Source organism: Anas platyrhynchos, chromosome 3, assembly GCF_047663525.1.
Source record: "Anas platyrhynchos isolate ZD024472 breed Pekin duck chromosome 3, IASCAAS_PekinDuck_T2T, whole genome shotgun sequence".
NCBI classification, from domain to species: domain Eukaryota; kingdom Metazoa; phylum Chordata; class Aves; order Anseriformes; family Anatidae; genus Anas; species Anas platyrhynchos.
Genome location: NC_092589.1, coordinates 29,856,531 through 29,874,978, shown reverse-complemented (window position 1 = coordinate 29,874,978; position 18,448 = coordinate 29,856,531). Strand labels below are relative to the sequence as shown.

At 40.6% G+C, this 18,448-nt stretch overlaps 1 protein-coding gene and 1 long non-coding RNA gene across 11 annotated transcripts in view; one reads left to right on the top strand and one right to left on the bottom strand.

Moving 5' to 3' along the window:
- The window catches only part of PLD5 (phospholipase D family member 5), a 177,870-nt gene that overhangs the window by 140,138 nt on the left and 19,284 nt on the right, over positions 1 to 18,448 (top strand). The gene's annotated exons all lie outside the window — the stretch shown is intronic.
- Positions 10,986 to 18,448, bottom strand: part of LOC106018347 (uncharacterized) — an 83,282-nt gene continuing 75,819 nt past the window's right edge. The window contains exon 10 of the long non-coding RNA XR_011808139.1: positions 10,986 to 12,473. This is a non-coding gene — a long non-coding RNA (uncharacterized lncRNA). The remainder of the gene's footprint in view (positions 12,474 to 18,448) is intronic.

Genomic DNA, 18,448 nt, shown 5'->3' with positions numbered 1-18,448 from the left:
GGGATTGTAAACTGATTGGGGATTATAAACTGTTGGGGATTGGACTAGATGATCTTTCAAGGTCCCTTCCAGTCCCTAACATTCGGTGATTCTGTGTGGTAGGCTGCACATTTAGTTTATTCTTTCTACAGATTCATGTTTTCTTTTCCAGGTGTACAAACTAAGTGAGAATAAAAATACTGTTTTTCCATATGTATTTACAGACTTGACACAAAGGAGCATATTCACACTCAGAACTGTGTAGGTAAAGACTAACAAGAGATACAATGTGATGAGCAGGGAAAACCTTTTGTGTATATTTGGGGTACATTTGGAAGCTAACCCTTTTAATGTGATACTTGTGACCATACCTGCATGTAACATACTTCTTTCTCCACGAAAAAATAATTCTTGAGAAATTAAACTTTTTTTCCAGCTATTTGTGTCTTTACCTAGTTATATACAGACTTTTTCACTGCTCTGTCCTGCACACCTTAAACATCAATAAATAATCTTGCCTTTAGCATAGAAGAAGGTGATGTTTGTTGCAGGTTTATATACATGGAACTGTAAGAAGCAGAAACTATTCTAGTTTTCAGAAATTATTCTTTTCTTGGGCGTCTGAGTCTAAACTGAAATAATTAACTTCTAACAGCTTCTCTGAAAAAACAGCATGAGGATTCATATGCACAAAGGTGTCAGATTTGCTTTTATATTATTTGTGGAGAATTCTCTGCATCTATAAGCTGGACACTAGAAATCAATCTCTTATGTGGCTTACTGGGTTTTGTTGCAATTTTCATGACGTGCCACCACTGACAAGAAACAGTGCTAATATTGTCTTTAAAAGTAGTTTTTCTGCATTAGGAAGAGAGATTTTCATATGCTGTGTACATTACCTAGGGAATAATGTTTATAGTTAGATATATCCTTGTGCCTTTGCTGTCAAATTTTTAATATTTGCCAGAGTCTGAGCTTTGACATTATGGACAGGACTGATAGCGCAGCCTATTGCTAAGTTTGCTCAGCATTTCCCATGTAAAATTGTGTTTCAAGTGGGTTGCAAGTTTTCCAAAACACTAATCATTTTGGCTGAGATCTATGCCAGCTATCTGCTTTTGTCTGAAATTAAACCCTGAAGGCAAGTGAATATGACTGTAGAGCCTCCCTGGAAAAATGAGTTTTTTAAAAAGTAAGGCTTTTTCACTCAGAGTGGGCTATTCTGATCTTTTCTTTGAACAGGTCTAGATTTTGTCAGGGATACATTTTTAACTGTTGCTATCAATATATGCCAAATACAACCATAATCCACTGAAAATTTGCAATTCATGCATACGTAAAAGTAATTCTTCAGGAAGTCCTTTTCTGTCTGTTACATTTCATTCCTTGAGCTTTTGTGTGGTCATGGACCTCATCTAGGGGACCCAGATAGTTGTGGAGCACCACTGAAATTCAGACAGGTATTACAGGATCTGGGCCCAGAGGTCTAATGGGAGTCGATTGGTCCAACAAAAAGGAGGATGGGAGGTTGAGTGGTAAACGAGGCTGATCTGGACCCAGAGGGAAATGGTTGCTTGTATTGAAACTGTAAAGAAACACTAGCAAGACTGAAAGACAGTTAGTGAGGAGGATGAGGAACCAGCAGGAGGCTGTGACGGAGAGATAATGAGGCTGGGGAGGTGTCGGAAGGAAGGAAGATGCTGAATAACAATGATCCCAGGGAAAACTGAAATTAGCTAAGGGAGGAAGCCAGGCAGGTTAAATTGCAGGACAGGTTTGTTGAAATGGGAAGATGGAGACTACACAGGTGTTGAGAAAGTTGCAAAATCAGTTAGGAGGAGAGAAATTGTATGATGTGCCAGGAAAATAAAGCTGAGGGCTGTTGAGCAGACAAGGGACAAGAGGCTGGGAGCTGGGCCTGAGAAATGAGTTTCAGTCAAGAGACTGAGTCAGAGGCTGGGGGTGCAGCATGGTGGTTGAGGTGGATAAGAACTGGGAACCCAGGGGTGAGAAACACCCTTCCTCTCCCTCTTCTGTTTGAAGCTCTGGCTTAGCAGCATCAACACTTACTGAACATGTAATTTTGTTTAGTTGCTTTCATGATTATTTTATTTTATTTATTTTATTTTTGCTCCTCTGAAGAGTTGTTTCTGGACAGGGATATGAACTGCTACACTAATAGTGATGGTTTCCTTAAAAGTTTACCAGTCTCCTTTTATAGTAGTGGCTTTCAGACTTCTGTTCTCAATATTATTTTTCTCTTTGTTTTCTTAGGACCAGGGCAGCCATGATCTTTACTGCTCTCCTAGAGAGGTATCACTTTCCTAGATATAGTAACAACGTGTAAAATTGCATCAGTGAAATAATCTTTCCACTGATCTATTTTTTTTCTGGTAAATTTTGTAAACTGATAAAATGGTGCAAAAACTGTATAAACAAGTCTTTCATCAAGCTGGTGACCTGAAAAGAATTATAGGAAGGCTTGTAGTACCATTTTCCCTGCAAAATGTGATATAGGGGAGTGCTAACAGAGGGAAATGGTAAAGGTAAAATTTTCAATCTCACTTTGAGCTTTTTATCTCATTTGAGAGATCTGTGTGATCCTCTGTACAACTTCTGCCTCCTGCTTTCACTGACGCTCTGTCAGTGATTGCCACAATTGATGAAGTATCTTCGCAAGTTCCCAGGCTCTTGCCTAAGATGTTTTGTGACCATTGAACAAGTCAGGCAGCATCTTTGGGCTAGAGTTGGGCAGTGTATTTTAGTATATATTTACGTTAATGACATGTTGAAATCTGTTGTTAGTCATCAAAATACACACATGCATTCTAAAATGTTTGACTGAGAAAGGATTCATTCAATGCTACCTGAAATTCTATACATCTACTGATTAACTGCTGCCTGCGGTTTACACTAGTAAAAACAAAGGTGATGTGGTGCTGTATTCTAGTCTCTAGTTACTTGACCAGGTAGCTTATTAATGCAACTAAAATAAACTAAAATAAATTATCAATTATTAATGAAGAGCAAGAACTAACAAAAAAAGAATCATGTTTCATTTGCTCCATGACTGCCTCAAATAGTTTCGGCAAAGTTTGAAAATGCTTTTTTGCTCCTTAATTCTCTTAAGGAACATGAGGATTGTAGTACAAACAGAACCTCTAATCAGCCCAAAATACACTTCTGCAGCTCTTCATTGCTAACAACATTTTTGGAAAAGCTTTATTATTCACACATGAATAATTGAATCCAGTGGGCAAACAACCGTAGTGGATTAGCTCAACCATTTCAGAAAAATATGTTTATGTGCAATAATCAGCCCTTGGAAAATTCTATTATGGGACATCATTGAAACAAGTAAAAATTAATCCGATTGTCTTCGCTGGAAGTGGAATCAAGCCAATATTGACTACTGTTGTGTCGTAGTCTAGAAAATAGCTTAAATTGTCAGTGCTAGCAAGTGACATGTAAATGGATGTATGTGTGACGTAGTTAGTGTCCAAATTTTGAGCTCTGAAGATACCTGCTGGTTGCTCTCTTTAACTGGTCTACGTGGTCTACAGGGCTGGTTATGAACACCTGGACTAAATGGAAGTGGCACATCCAGAGTCCTCCAGTTACTGGAGATGAAGTCAGAACCACCAACTGGGAGTCTGCTCACATGTTGTGCATCTGCACACAAACTGCCTAGATTGAGGTAAAAAAGTGAGTCTTAGTGTGCCAGAAAAAGAAGGAGTGCTGGGAACAAATGTTCTCAGGGAAGAAAAAAGAAAAAAAGAAAAAAGAAAAAAAAAAGTAGTGAAGAAGTAGACCTGAAAATAGGTGAGGTTCCTGGCTGCAGGAAAGTTCCTAGAAGAGGTGCAAGATCCTGGAGATCAAAGAGCTATGAGGAGATGGAGGCCAGGGGAAAGGTGATGGTCGAGATGAGCAATGGTGAGCAACCACACAGCAGGGATGGACCCAACTTACTGTGTTGCCATCCCAGGCCAGCAGCCACCTCCCTGCAGGGAGGTAGCATGGAGTGGAGAGCAAAGGAGTGTGCTTGCAAAATGATCAAGTAGTTAGAAAAATGTCATCTGATTGGTTCTTAAATGAACCCCAGTATCCAGATCTTCTGCAAGTAGTCATTTGTTCTATCTTGCTTCTGACATCTTGAAAGGATTATCCCCCCAAATCCTACATTGTGACTCAGCTGATGGTGAGGAAAAGTTCCTAAGCAGGGACATAATTTTCTCTCTTACAGTTAGCTGTGATAGAGCTGCTAGCAGAGGATTTTTTTTTGATTTTTTTTTTCAGTTGCCTCTTAAATCAGTATATTTTTTAGATTCTTCACTCTTCTGATCGTTCTAAATTCAGACCAAATTAGGCTGAATGGCTTTAGAACATAATTTTTAATGGGAAAACAAAAAATGCAAGTGTGAATTTGCTTTCATTTTCCCTGTTTATTTTGTGTCTCTTGCATTCCCTGTGTGATTTCTTTCACCAACGCAAAGTACGATTTCAGAAAGGCATTTGATTTTTCTTTACCTTAAAAAAAACATACAAGGCAAACCAACTGAACAACAACAACGACAAAAAAAAAAAAAAAAAAACACCTCTGAAAGAGGACTGAGAAAATAATACCTGATGTCATCACCACCGTATTTATTCAGGAAGACATTAATTCTTGGTAAATTAGGCTCGGTCTCATGTGTAAAAGTTATCTGACTTTGCTTCTTACATGAAGTTATTTCAGGCGGCGTTTTGAATAGCAAAGTTTATCTAATCATCTGTGCTGCAGAGGATCAATTATTTGTTCTTGCTGACTCCCAACAGTGCCTTGCAATGCTTTCAAAAGTGACAGCTATCAGGCAGGACTATGAAACAGCACCATTTCCTTTTCAGGCAGCTTCCTCTCCATGTTCCTCTTAATTCCTTGGGGTTATAAATCAGAAACTAGTGATTGTATCTACATAATCTAAGCTAATTAGAAAATTAGATAAACTGTACCAACACTATCAGTTTAGAAACAGTGACCTGTTTTATCTGAGGAGTTAGGTTTTTACCTGATGCACCTGAGACGTTAGCTTTACTAGAGGGCCAAAATAGATTACAGGTAAACTGACTTCTAAAGTACACCAGAGTTGTAGCAAGTATGAATTATCAATTGCATTTAAATAATCACAGATAAGTTGCCTGTTCATTTATTCTGCTAATTATTCAATCAAATCAACAGTGAAATTAGCTCTATGAGATGTCAGAGAGCTATGACTATTATTCTGAAAAGGTTTATTAAGCATCTGAAGATAGAATAGATAAGTAAAATTATGCTTTTTATTGGTAAACATGAATAAGCTACATTATGCGTACTTACAATGAAAGTATATTGGATTCCGTTTTTTTTCTGAAATTAAGAACACTACAGTTATTCAAGAGAAACAAACCAGACAAAAGATACACTTTTTGTGCATGTTAACTGAAAATCAAATAATCACAGCATGGTTTGGGTTGAAAGGGACCTTAATGATCATCCAGTTCCACCCCCCTGCCATGGGCAGGGACACCTCCCACCAGACCAGGTTGCCCAAAGCCCCATCCAGCCTGGCCTTGAGCACCTCCAGGGATGGGGCACCTGTGCCAGTGCCTCACCACCCTCACAGTGAAGACTTTTTTCTTCATACCTAATCTAAACCTACCTTCTTTTAGTTTAAAGCTATTCCCCCTTGTCCTATCCCTATACTACCTGACAAAGTCCCTCCCCAGCTTTCCTGCAGGCCGCCTTCAGGTACTGGAAGGCCGCAATGAAGTCTCGCCTGAGCTTTCTCTTCTTCAGGCTGAACAGCCCCAAGTCCCTCAGCCTGTCTTCATAGGAGAGGTGCCCCAGCCCTCTGCTATTCCTCGTGGCCCTCTTCTGGACTCTCGCCAACAGGTCCCTGTCCTCGTGCTGGGGCCCTGGAGCTGCACGCAGTGCTCCAGGCTCCATCACAAAGGGAATTTTGGAGGCAATTGGTGCTGTGGGAATTTTGGAGGAGCAATCCTCTGATTGCTCAGGGGTTAAAATCATTGGGATGCAATCTATTTAGTTCTTTACTCAAAAGTCTTGTTCCAGGTATATGTGGAGGACTATTCCTGTCAGCTCAAGGGCAGCCCTTGGGAGGTAATGCCACTCATCCTCACAGATGATTCCTCCTCCTTCTCTTGGCCTCCATTTCAGGGGATACAGATCCAAACCATAACTCTCCCACAATTAATGAGGCTCTTGAATGCTGCTGGGAGCATTTTATTTTCATTTTACCTCTCAGGTAAAGGGCAATGATCATTTCCTCAAACTGTGTCTTTAAAAACCGTAGTTTCTAATTATTTACGTGACCTAAATTATCCTCCCATAAGAACACTGTGTAGTAAGTACTGGACTTCTATACTGGACTTCGCTTTAAAGTACATCATGATGATCTCACTTGTTTTCAAAAAATCTTGCTATAGTAGAGTTGCCTCTCCAATCTGATGGCTGAGGCAGGATCTGTACATTTGCAATTTCTGTTAATGACAGTTGCATCTTATCTTTACAGAACTGCACAGCGCAAAAAGCATGCTATAATCAGTCAGTCATTTTTTTGAACTTTTATCTAAATGAGTCTCTTGAAGCTATGTAATGGTGCATCTGGTCCTTTTGAGATAAGATGCTTTGTCTGACATTTAGTGAAATTGCATCTTTTCACTCAAGCAAACATTATATTGAGAGTTTCCTCTGATAGAATGCTGCTCTTGTATGAGCTACAGTTCTGTCCCTAATGTGCACTTCAGACCATTGTCAATCCTAACTGTCTTCTAATAATTTGCTTAATTTTCTTACTGTCCCCATGGTGTTTCAGTATCATATTGCTATTAGTAAATTGAGCGCAGTCTCAAGAGTCGAATAACTTGAAACATGGCTCCTTCAGCTTCATCATCCAGTGGGGTTCAAGCAAGCTCAGACAGATAAATGTTGTACTGAAAGTACACGCAGCAGAATACCTGTATATTCCATCTGAATTCATATTTCTGTCTTAAATATTATCCCTTGTATTTAACAGAGAATATCTGCTTCCCAAAAGTTTGGGTATGTTATTAGCTGTGTGATCCAATCCTGAAAATACTCATGCTGCTAATCCAGTTCACTTCAAAGGGATTATTTCCAAAACTAGCTAATATTATAAAGGTAAGATAAAAACACAACCTAGATCTATAAGCACAGGTGGATGAGTCAAGATGTGAAAAAAATGTGTCTCAGTAGATATTACAGAGTTGTATTGACAATTAAATTCCTTTTTTGTTTTTACATCTCACACTACAGAAAGCCAGTTGGATTGTCAAAACTCTGCTGTGAAGTTATTACAGCTTGTCTTCCAAAAGACAGACTGAAAATATACTTACTGTTTTTTTGCTAAGAGCTTTTGGCCAGGGTCTCCCTTTTTAATCAAATCTAGAATAGTTTGATGACCGGTCTATTTCTCCGTGATAGCAACTTTCCCTTTTCCTTTGTCTTTTTTTTTTTTTTTTTTTCCCTTCTTTTCTTCTGGGTGGGGATGCGGCAAGAGACATACTGCCTTTGAAACGTGCAGAACTCACGATGTGTATTTATCATGGTGCAGGGTTTGCATTTTTGGAAGCCTGGTGTTTTGGTTTAACTGAGACAGACCTGTTTTGTTTTGGTTTTACATCCAGTAGATCAGGACAGTCAGCCCTGCCCATTAGGCTTACTATGCTTGAAATTTATTACCCGGCCATCCAGTATTTACAAATGAACCTCAGTGAAGCAAATGGGCTGTTTTGTCTCTCACTAGCATTATGTGCAATGCAAACAGAAGGCTGGTTAAAGCCGGACAGGAATATTGGTAACATGGCTGCTGCGCTGTGTTTTGTGAGTGTTTCTGTTGCTGCCTGGCAGTGCTCTTGTTCCTCCTTACTTCTGCGGGTTTCTGTTTTTTTGATAGAGTGCAAACAGCCTGGAGCTGTATATTCTCCTTGCCCTTCAAGCCAAAAAGACTTCCCATGCTCTGCCGGCTTTGATAGTTCCTCTAGATCCCCAGCTGCGAGGTGATAGGAAGGCGTTACCCCGAGTGCTGCAGCATTCCCATTAGCATAGATCTCCTTATGTCGTGCTCTATTCCCACATGTCATATGCATTGTGTCTTTGCATTTAGTGTCAGTCAGGGCAAACCCCAGCTTGCTGCATATTTTTATTTGATTTCTGTTAACTGTAGGAGCGTGCTCATCACTCTCTCTGGCCTTTTAAATTAGATACCTATTTTTTTCTCATTTTTATTTGTTGTGAAAGTTCAGTAGAACAGGTTTACCTACCATTGGAGTAATCAGTAATAAATTGGATAAATCAGTGAAAATTAAGCCTACAGAACGTGATGAAACATCTGCTTTGAACAGTTAGTCATTTCTTTACAAAACTTTGTGGGATACTCATGTAGTTGGAGCTCCGAAGTCCAAAGAAAAACGTTTTTCTCCAGTAAAAAATAACCTCATAATTGCTTGCTTGCTTTTTAATCCTTGCCATGTCATTACTACATTTCAGAACAACTAAGAGTCAAAGAAGATTTTGCAAAGAGAGTGTCTCTGGCTCTGGTTTGTGTGTGGTCCCTCAGATACCTGACAAATAATATCAGTGCATTAGGATTATAGGGCTCGAGAGCTTTGGGTGGCTTCTAGAAGCATGCAGGGAACTGCAGGCAAGCAGGATCTCAGTGGCGTACACTGTATGCCATCATGCAGAAGACAGAAAAATCATCGAGACAACTATGCTGCTGGCAGCTTTAAGGTCCACTGCTGCTGTCCTGAAGAAAACAGGCAGGCAGAGTGGTGAACTGACAGTACTGCTGAGACGTGCTTGCAGGAGTCAAAGCTTAAGAGATAAAACTCAGTGGCCTAAGGGTTAAACTATTGAGAAGAGGCAAAAAATAAAAGGCATTGGTCACTGTGGTGAGAGTTGTTTCCAGCAAGTCTCTGTAAGGCCTGTCTGCAGTGAACAGTAAAGCAGATGGCCCCAAACTGGGCTCGACTTGAGTTCGTAGGCCCTGCAACCAAGCACATTTACAAGTGCAAATCCTGTCATTTCATCCACGTTAAGAAACCCTGAAACAGTGAGACGTGCTGAGAAAGGTAAGGTGTATTCCTGCAGGCACTGTGCTAGACAGGGGCTGTGCGGTGTCTGTGCTGGTGCAGCTTGCTGGCCGCCTGCACAAAGTGGGGCAGTGCCTGCCTGAGCACCTCTGCTCTCCAGTCTGAACCAAACTGCACGGGCAGAGCAAACGTGTTTGTGCTGTGTGTCTGTGCCGGGCTGGCTCATGCAAAGCTACAGCTGGAGTTCAGCATCCAAGGGGTAGGTATCTCCAGAGTCACAGCTCTAAAGACCGATGAGGTCTACAGCCACGTTGTCTGTTCTGGACAACTGACAGACCCTACACTCAGATCCAGTGGTCCCAGCACCAAGCTCAACAGCCGGTGGTACAGTCTGAAATAAGTAGACTTTTGAGGATAGAAGAAAGGCTGTAAATTCCCTGCTTTCCCAAGGATGTGATTGATGTTGTGCTGAAAGAGAACTTGTTCATTAAAACCCAGCTGAATCTCTGCGGGGGGAGCTAATGCACCACAGCCTGTTCTGTCATCTCCCACAAGAACTTGCTGGCAACTAATCTTGGTCAGTAATGTTAATGAATGGAGGCGGATTCCTCTCAGAGGGATTAGTTATTAGCATACCCCATCAGATCAGCCTCGTTCAAGTAAACAATTAAAATAACAACATTAAAATAATCATGAATGTATATTCCCAGTATGTCGGTGGTTCCACCCACACGTGTGTACTTCGGTATTGCACAGAGCTCTCTTCTAGACAAACACCTTCATGCACAGCTGCCTCAACCCCTAAAGGTTCCCCGGTGCAGCAGCCCAGCCACCTTGTTTTAACAGGGAGCCTTTCAGGGAAAACTGGGTTTAGTATTGTCCTGTGAAAAAGACATGGTAAATCAGGCTGAAATACAGGGCCATAGATCTCCAGGAGTACAGCGAGGAAGGACAACCATTTCAGTCATTCTGTGAAAGGAATAATGGCTCTGAAGTGCAGCGTAAAACCTCATCTTCCTATATGCTACACAAATTGCAAGCAGAACCGAATAGATTGTGACAAAGCAGTCCGTCCATATGAATGCACGGAGTTAACAGCACCTCTAAACCTGTTCAGATTTTGATATTGTCTTCACAAACATTAAGGCAGAATTCAGAAGTCATTGTGCAGGCACCTTTCTTAACTTTGCGAAGTAAACAACACTCACCAAAGCAGTGAAATCGTTTGTGTTTGCCTGGAACTGCTCTGTAGCAAACTGAACCACTGCTTGAGGAAGGTGCACGGGGCGGGCAGCATGGGCAAACAGAAGTGCGAGGGGTGTCTGCAGGAGGTTTCACAAGCTGTGAGAATTCCTCTATTGGGGAAATTTGTGTAATATAATGATTTAATTATTTTTATTATCTTTTATTTTATTTTGTTATTTTAATGTATTTTATTTACTTTATACATTATTGTTTTAAATATATTTTAATGTTTTGTAATATAATGATTTAATTAGCATTTCTTTCAAATTTAATGGTATGGTACGTTTCTTTGGTAGCAAATCATTTTGTGTGTAGCTCTGCTGCATGGGTACAGCACATGTATATACCATGTATATACATCATAAACACACAAAACAATTTTGTGATGTACATTCTGCTTATTAGTGTAGCGTATTGGAAACATTTTTATCATCTTTGTGACTGGTATTTTATTGCCTTTAAATCTATACGTGCCATAACAACTCAAACAGAAATTATGTGAGAAAAAAAAATATATACATGTATTTTCCAGTTTTCAGACTGTGAGTGGTGATGCAGAATTGGAATAACATATCCTCAGGTATCTTTTCAGGTATTTCCTTCCTCTTCCTATAAAGTGATTATTACCCAACATTGCAGGCAGCAATGGCATTAAGACAATGTTCTCACAGTTGGTTTTTGTTTCTTCTTTATTCTGTTCAATGTTAACTCATGTAAGAGCTATTTAAGTAGATACCATGCTTTTATTAGCATATTTGATCTCTGACATCTTTGACACAGAATTTCTGCTTCTTGCACATGGGCTATTATACAACATTATTAAGAAAATACACTGTTACATATATAGGGTTACATCTGCCATGTTTGAGATAGGTCATGACCCGTTTTTTTCTCCTTAAACAATAAACAGATTTATTTTCCCCCTTTCCATGATGATATAGACACAGCTTGCATTATTACTATTTGTTTATGTAGTGGCAGCCAGCTGACACCTCAGCTGAATCCAGTTAACCAAGTACCAGGAGGCTTTTCAGATGACCCAAAGGTAAGTGGAACACAGTGAAACTAAGGCAACGTGCATCAATGTGTTCTGCAGTTAGGGTCAGGAGACAGGAATATGATGTATGAATTTAATTCCAAGTTTTCTTCCTAGGAGAATATAGCAGGCCCACATCTTTACAGCGGAGATTGCTTCCTTGTTGAAGCAACCAAAAATAGTAAACTGGCTACTAAAAAAGAATATGAACAAAGAGCAAGCATGGATTTCTGAAACATTTTCATATCGGCTAGCTGTTATCCTGGGGCTGCCTGTGTAATATTTTGCTAAATTACCTGTCTAAACTGGTCGGATTTCTAACTTACCTCAAGGCCCTGTATACTTCATTTAATCAAGGTTCAGAAGTTAATTAGAGCCTTTGGCCCTCCGTTGACATCAAGGGAAGAGGTTTCTAAGTCTGATCAGGTAGCCTGGCAAGGCTGAACAGTTACAGCAGTAATTCATATGTAATGTCATTGTCCCAGTTTGTGTCCACAGCACGCCTGCCACCAATCTCTATTCAGTATGTAAAATGAAAACCCTGTGTGTGTGTCAGTGATGTTATAAATAATGCATCCAATTAGTCAAAACTACGTGCTGCTGCATTTCCCTGATGCCCGCGAATCTGAAAGCCCCAAAGAAACCGTGTGCTTTGAGAGAAAAGGTTTGGATAAATACTGCCTTTATTCTGAGGCCAGTCCTCTGTGCTCTCCTCTCAGTGTCGTACAGCAGAAGACGTAGGGAGGCTGCCCCTTGCAGCACTGCTGAGGATGAGAACAAATACTAAGAGCTCGTGCTTTGGTTTCCAGCTGCGTGAGGAGGCTGCACGATAAGGGCTGACAGGAGGGCAATACAGGCTCTGATGCAGGAGAGATGCAAAGAGGCAGCGGGATGTATGCGCATGTGTGCAGTAAAGGAGATTCCAGGCTTTTCCAGAAGCTAGCAGGCTCCTTCAGAACACCTTTTAATTTTCTATGGTTCCAGTGAGGTAGCGAATTGTTGAATTTCATGAGTGACACTAGCACCAAAATGTGCTGCGGCTTGCCAGCGGTGAAATGAAGGCCAGCACAATGTGGTCCTTTTCTTCCTAGCCTGTGCTTTCCTTTAATATAAGGAACAAAAACTGCATTTGAAAAAAGAAAGAGAATCAAATTAGAATTCACATTAATTAGATTTCCTACAGTAAAACAAGAAATAAATCAAATGTGATTCTGGCAAAATGGTTTCTTGCAGTTTCAAGTTTGGTTTTTCCCTGAAGAGACACTTGTGCTTGCTTTGAGGGGGTAATGAAACTGTAAACTGAAAAGTCATTTGAAAATGATAAATTAGGCTGTGATTATGCCAAGTGATATTAATTATGCTGATGGTATACATAGCAAGGAATTTTTAACTGATTCAGTTCTGCCTTCTGGCTTTCTCTGACAAGTAGTGATGTGTCACACTTGGTTTGTTGGTGAGCATCATCAACAGCAGCAGCAAAGCCCAAACTTCCACTCTCGGCACTGAGTTCTACGTGAGCATCACCACACAGTGGTCCATGGTTTAAACAAATGTTATTTATTCTATTTGTATGAATGCATATATTTTTGATGGATTTTCTTTATCCATGAGCAGATGGCTGACATAAAAATTGTGATGGTTGTGTTTTCTAATGTGGCAAGGACATGGGATTTCTCATTTTCTGCTCTGAAGCAGCGTTGCTATCTCTTCCCCACAAAGTTCTCTTTAAGCCATGCCATTTTAAAGAAATCCCCCCTTCATTGTTTGCCTCGCTTATTCTGCCTCTCTGTGGCAGTATCTTTCAGCAGAGATGAAATGCTGAACCGACTGTTATTGAGCAAAGTTTCCCTAAGATCAGGGTGCTGTGCAGAATAATGGAAGGACCATCTACCGAATGTAAGGTGAAGTGGAAATTAGCAGAGCATAACTGTGCAATTCTGTGTTCTTGACCTGTGTGTGGACCAGCAAAAAAAAAAAAAAAAGGAACTGGACACAAAAATTAGCAGCTCTTGAATTATCTTCTATGCCTTATCATAGCAGCTTTTTACCATCAGGAAATAAAGTAAAAAATAAAGTACGAAGTTGCAGTTTCCCTGGAACTTTCAATTGGCAAGACCCACAGACTGGTGATCTATCAAATGGACTTGCTGAAGGTGAGAATTAGAGACCAGTGAAGGGATAGAGGCTGCCAATTCAAATGCACGTTATCAGGGCACAGCTGGTCCATCTGTACGTCCCTTCCGTTCTTTTTGTGAGAGCATGTCACGGCTTTATTCTGACATTCAGTGCAAATGCTGTGTGCCTTGCGTATCGAATGCATTCTCTCTCCTCGGTCACGCGTTGAGGTTTATTTTCAGCACAGTGACTTGAATGACAGTTTTCCATTTTCACTGATGGGATCAAGTTCCCAGCTCAGGCTGAGACTTTATTTTGATGTCAAGTGGAAGGGATCTTTTTTCTAGTTCAGTAGAAATCTGCCTGCCAATTATTTCCAAATCCCTTAGAACCCAGATGATGGAGAATTAACCTTTAGCCTTGGATGGTAACAATGTTGGGGGTAGGCACTGGCTTGTCACTGGAGTGAACAACTTCACTTGGAGAAAAGCCTGGACTAGGAGCAACCCAGAATTGGGAAGCTCCCAGGCTGGGCCATGGTACGGGTGCATGTGAAATTCTACCAGTTCAGAAAGCTGATTCAGTAAGAAACAAAACTAAAGAATTCTTTAGGCAGAATTCTTCTAATACTGAACCAGCATGTTAAAGCTGCCAAAGTGCAGAAATGACACACAGACACAAAAACTCTCTGAAACGTTAATTTGTGGATGGGTGCTGCAATAACCTTTATTTACATGACCATAATTGTTTTTCCCCAACATCCCTATTTCATGCAGGTGTGCAATGGGCTGTAGATACTGAATCAGCACCCTCAATATTTCATTTTATAGTTGAACAGGTGGCTTTACTGCATGCTACTGAAACCTTCTGTAGAAAGGAGGGTTATTAATGCCTTCAGGGGGCTGGTTATATTGTCTTTCATATAGCTTGGTAATATTTTCTTCTTTACTGTGGTAGTCTTTAGAAAGTCATGAGCCTAGAAAGACTCTTCATGTGCAAAGATTTTTAAAATGCCCTTGTCAGTGCTGCAGTGGTAAAGCTCCCCCATTTGCTCTCCTAGTAAGAGTGTTAAACTTGGATAAACTTGCTATTGTCCAAATTTCAAGGGTGAGCTACATGCTCTTGAACGTACTCTTGACTTTGTATGTCCTGTGTGATTCTATTATTGCTCATCAACTTTTTTTTTTTTTTAACCTACATTTGGACCTTGCAGAAACTTGAACGTCCTATTCTCAATAATGTCCAAGTACAGTACCTGGGCAGAATACTAGACCGCGGCTCTATTTATGTTTTCTTATGATTCAATGTTTTAACTCGCATAGGCCTGTAAACTGTTAACCTTTCCAAAGGTATTGTTGAGACTTTGTTGCTGTTGTTCTAAATATTATATTTTGGCAAAGAAACCACCCAGGAGAGCTAGTCTCAGAAGACGATGTGATACGTTTGAAGATTCTGGTGCCATCTATGCAATTGTGGGACATAGGCCAGGCACAAGAGAGAGCCAGGTACAGGTCTTACAAGGTGATTTGCTGGAGAATGGTTGAGTTAAATTCTAGGGATTTTAAAATGCCATTTATTCAGTGAAATTGCCTACAGAAAACAGGAACAATAGTATTATTGTAACAGTTAATTTCAAAATTTAATGTTTGAATTCCTAAATCAAAAGCACTACGAGGTTTTCAGAATAACAGGGAACTCAAGTAAGAAAAATAATTTTGCCCTAGACAATTTTTTTACATCCACAGATGCTGTAAATTTAGATTTTACACTTACAGTCACCTTACGTGAGACAAGAGTTTTACTCACCACCTGAGAATATAGTGCTTTACCATTTGTATTAATCTATTATTTCCCAACAGTAGCATAGGTCCCATGTTCTTATCAATGTGGAAGGAAAAAAATAGAAGCAGGACTGTGCTGGGTTTGGATTTCACTGAATTTTATCTTTTGTTTTTAACATAACAAAGCCGTGAAGCCTCGGCAGTGTATTACTAGCCAAGCACGGAGGGGAGTGTTTTGGCTCAGGATGCACAAGGATAGGTTACAATTTCTAGTGAAGTGTTAGCCGAGGTATGTGCTTTGCTATTCTGGTGGGTTCTAATACCTGCATCTGTTTTGCGTGAGAGAGGCAGGCTGTGCTGCAGCCTTCACAGCCTCTTCAGAGGCGGGTTGCGTTTTTGTTGTACATCACGGTGGCAGCTACCTGAGTGGGGTCTGTTACACCTAATGAATTTGTGATGAGCACTGCTCCTGTAATCCTGTTACAGCCAAGTCTGCTACAACAGTCCCGTCAAACACTACTACACACAAAATGCTTTTACCTTTCTCAAATCTCCTTGCCTCTCTCTCCCTTGGTGATGGTCGTTCCCCTCTCGGCACCCTCCCCCTCCGGCACCACCGCCAAGGTTCCTGTGCCAGTGTCACCTGTGTCTGGCCGTGTATCAACAGCAGATTTTGGCAGGAGGTGCCAAACAGCCATGTAGAAGGCAGCCTTAAGATGATGCTAGGTATGATCTGAAAAGATTTGCTCAGCATTAACTGCTACCAGATGAAAACAAGAGGAAGGTTTGCGGTAGGGGACAGGTGATGCTGGTAACACCAAGCGAAAAGGAATCGTGTGTTTGGAGCGCAGGCTAACCACATGTTTATGGCATATTTTACAAAAAGATAGTGAGTGTACCCCTGAAAATGTATGTGGTCTGCTCTAAGGTGGTAATTAATGCATTGTCTATTATTTTTGTTTAGAAGCTATAGAAACTCTTAGGTCTTTTCAAACCTTAGTAATTGATATATCAGTACCGCATGCTTTTTGTTACTCTGTTAGCCTACAGTGTTGTGATTCTGGTTTTGCTCAGTCGTTCGTTTGGAAATTGGTCATTAAAAACCCCACAGGTCTAAAAGGATAATGAAATACATTTTCAAACATAGGCAAATGGCAGACAGGTGGCAAATGCACACACAGTCCTATATATAAAAGGTCTACTGAGTAAATTTAATGTTCAGTAGACTACCTGTAGTTTAATCCAGTGTTTCTCTAACACAGGCAATGGATGCCTGGCACCTGGAGGTTGACAGAGCTTTTGGGCAAATGGCAGTTAATGCCTCAGGAGAGCTGCACAGTGTTTTCATGATCAGGCTTGAGAGAGAGCAATCATTAAAAACATTTTTAGAAGAAAGAATTAGAATAATCTAGGAGTTTAGAATACGGAATTTTCTGAAGCCTCCTGCTACATTTACCACAACACAGATATTGCAAGCTGTGAACCAGATTGTGCCACTCTTATGTAGGTCAGATAGTACCTTGCCTACACAGTGGGGTTGTTTCCTAGAGTGTATCCCAAGGTAAATATAGAACACACTGTCTGGTCTGTGCAGTGCAGGCTAAGGACATAATGTGCCACCCTGACCCATGATCCAAATATATTTGCAAAGTCTTACTGTTTCTCAGTTTATGGAACTTAGTGTGATGGGTCCACACCTGTATTGCTTTAGATTCTATCCCCTGGTTTTTCTCATTTGGTATGTGACACCTACAAATGTAAAAGAGGAAAGCATAAGTAGAAATTTCTGTTAGCGAAATCTTTTTGTCCAGTCCAGTAAGGCATTCATCCTCTTGTGATAAAAATCATTTTCCTAGCTAGGCCATATTTATTATTTTTTGTAGCGTAACTTGTTTCTGTAGGTAGAGCATCATTGTATGGTGGCTGTAAGCCACTCTAATTTTTTCTTGAGTCCTTGTTAACCATTCACTCCTGGTAGTTTAAGAAAGCACTTACTGGCAAGAAAGACAAATGCTGGTTTGGTAGCCTTTAATAGCTGCTCTGCACACATGGAAATGGCATGGGAAAGAACGAGGAGCAACTTGCTCCAGTGTTTTTCATTCTTTGAGAAGAGCACTCGGGGATCTTAACAAAAAGGGAGAGGACTCAAAATTCCCTATCCAGGAAACCACTCCAGTCCTCAGATCCCAACACATACTCTGAAAATGTCACTCACAAGCAACTTTGTGACTTTCACATCCTTGTATTTCAGTTCCATTTTGAGGCAATCAAATTTGCGAGTATTTTCATTTCAGAATTATCTTCCTTAGACTAATTAAGGTTTTAATTTCTTGAGACCTTCTTCACTTTAATTTTTCACTGATGCTTTCATTACTGGGTAAGTTGCTTTTAAAACTCAAGATGAAGAAATACTTTCCTTGCTTTATGAGCTCTTTCCCTGGAGGATTTTACCATAGAATGTATCTCTGACGATGCTTAGCTACAGGTTTCAGTCACTGGAATTCAGTCAGGGACTGACACAAAGATTTTGATTCTTTCAATATAAGTCTTTTTTCTTCTTCTCCTCTGAGACTGTTTGGAAAAAAAGAATAGTCCGTAATAACAGCAGCTCTCAAACTGAAGAGAAAATATCTTCCCTTATCTAGATGACATACCCCTTCGTACTAAATCTGTCACCACCACATCCTTGCAGCCCACTCTCTGAAGTGCCTCCAGGATGATAGGCTCTGTGATTAATTGGAAAAAGAGCAGTCTCTCCTCACCTCAGAGTATGGGAGTAAAAATAGGCTTGGTGTGGAAGACGCTCCTGAAGCAGCACATTTTTTTGGTTTCCAAACTGACTTAGAGTGATTCCACAAGGGAGGAGGAGGCTGAGGTTTTGACGCATACAAATGTGCATTGTTTGTGCTGTTCTTATTTTGTGCTGTAAGATGACTGGCACTTGAACCAGACTGTAACGAGCCAACAGACTGCCATCTAACCTGTTTTCCTAAGGAAATGAGCTCTGCACAGTACACATGTGAGTCGCTGTCTGCCCTCTTCTGATAACTTTAAATCTATTTCCCAAGTTCTGGCAAATTTGAACTTGAGTCCATAAAAGCAGGCAGCTGTGTGGAAAGAGCAGCTGTTTTCCTGGAGAGGGAAAGGAGGAGCCCAGGCTGTACCACGGACCACCCGTGTGGGGGAGAGCTCTCCTCACAGC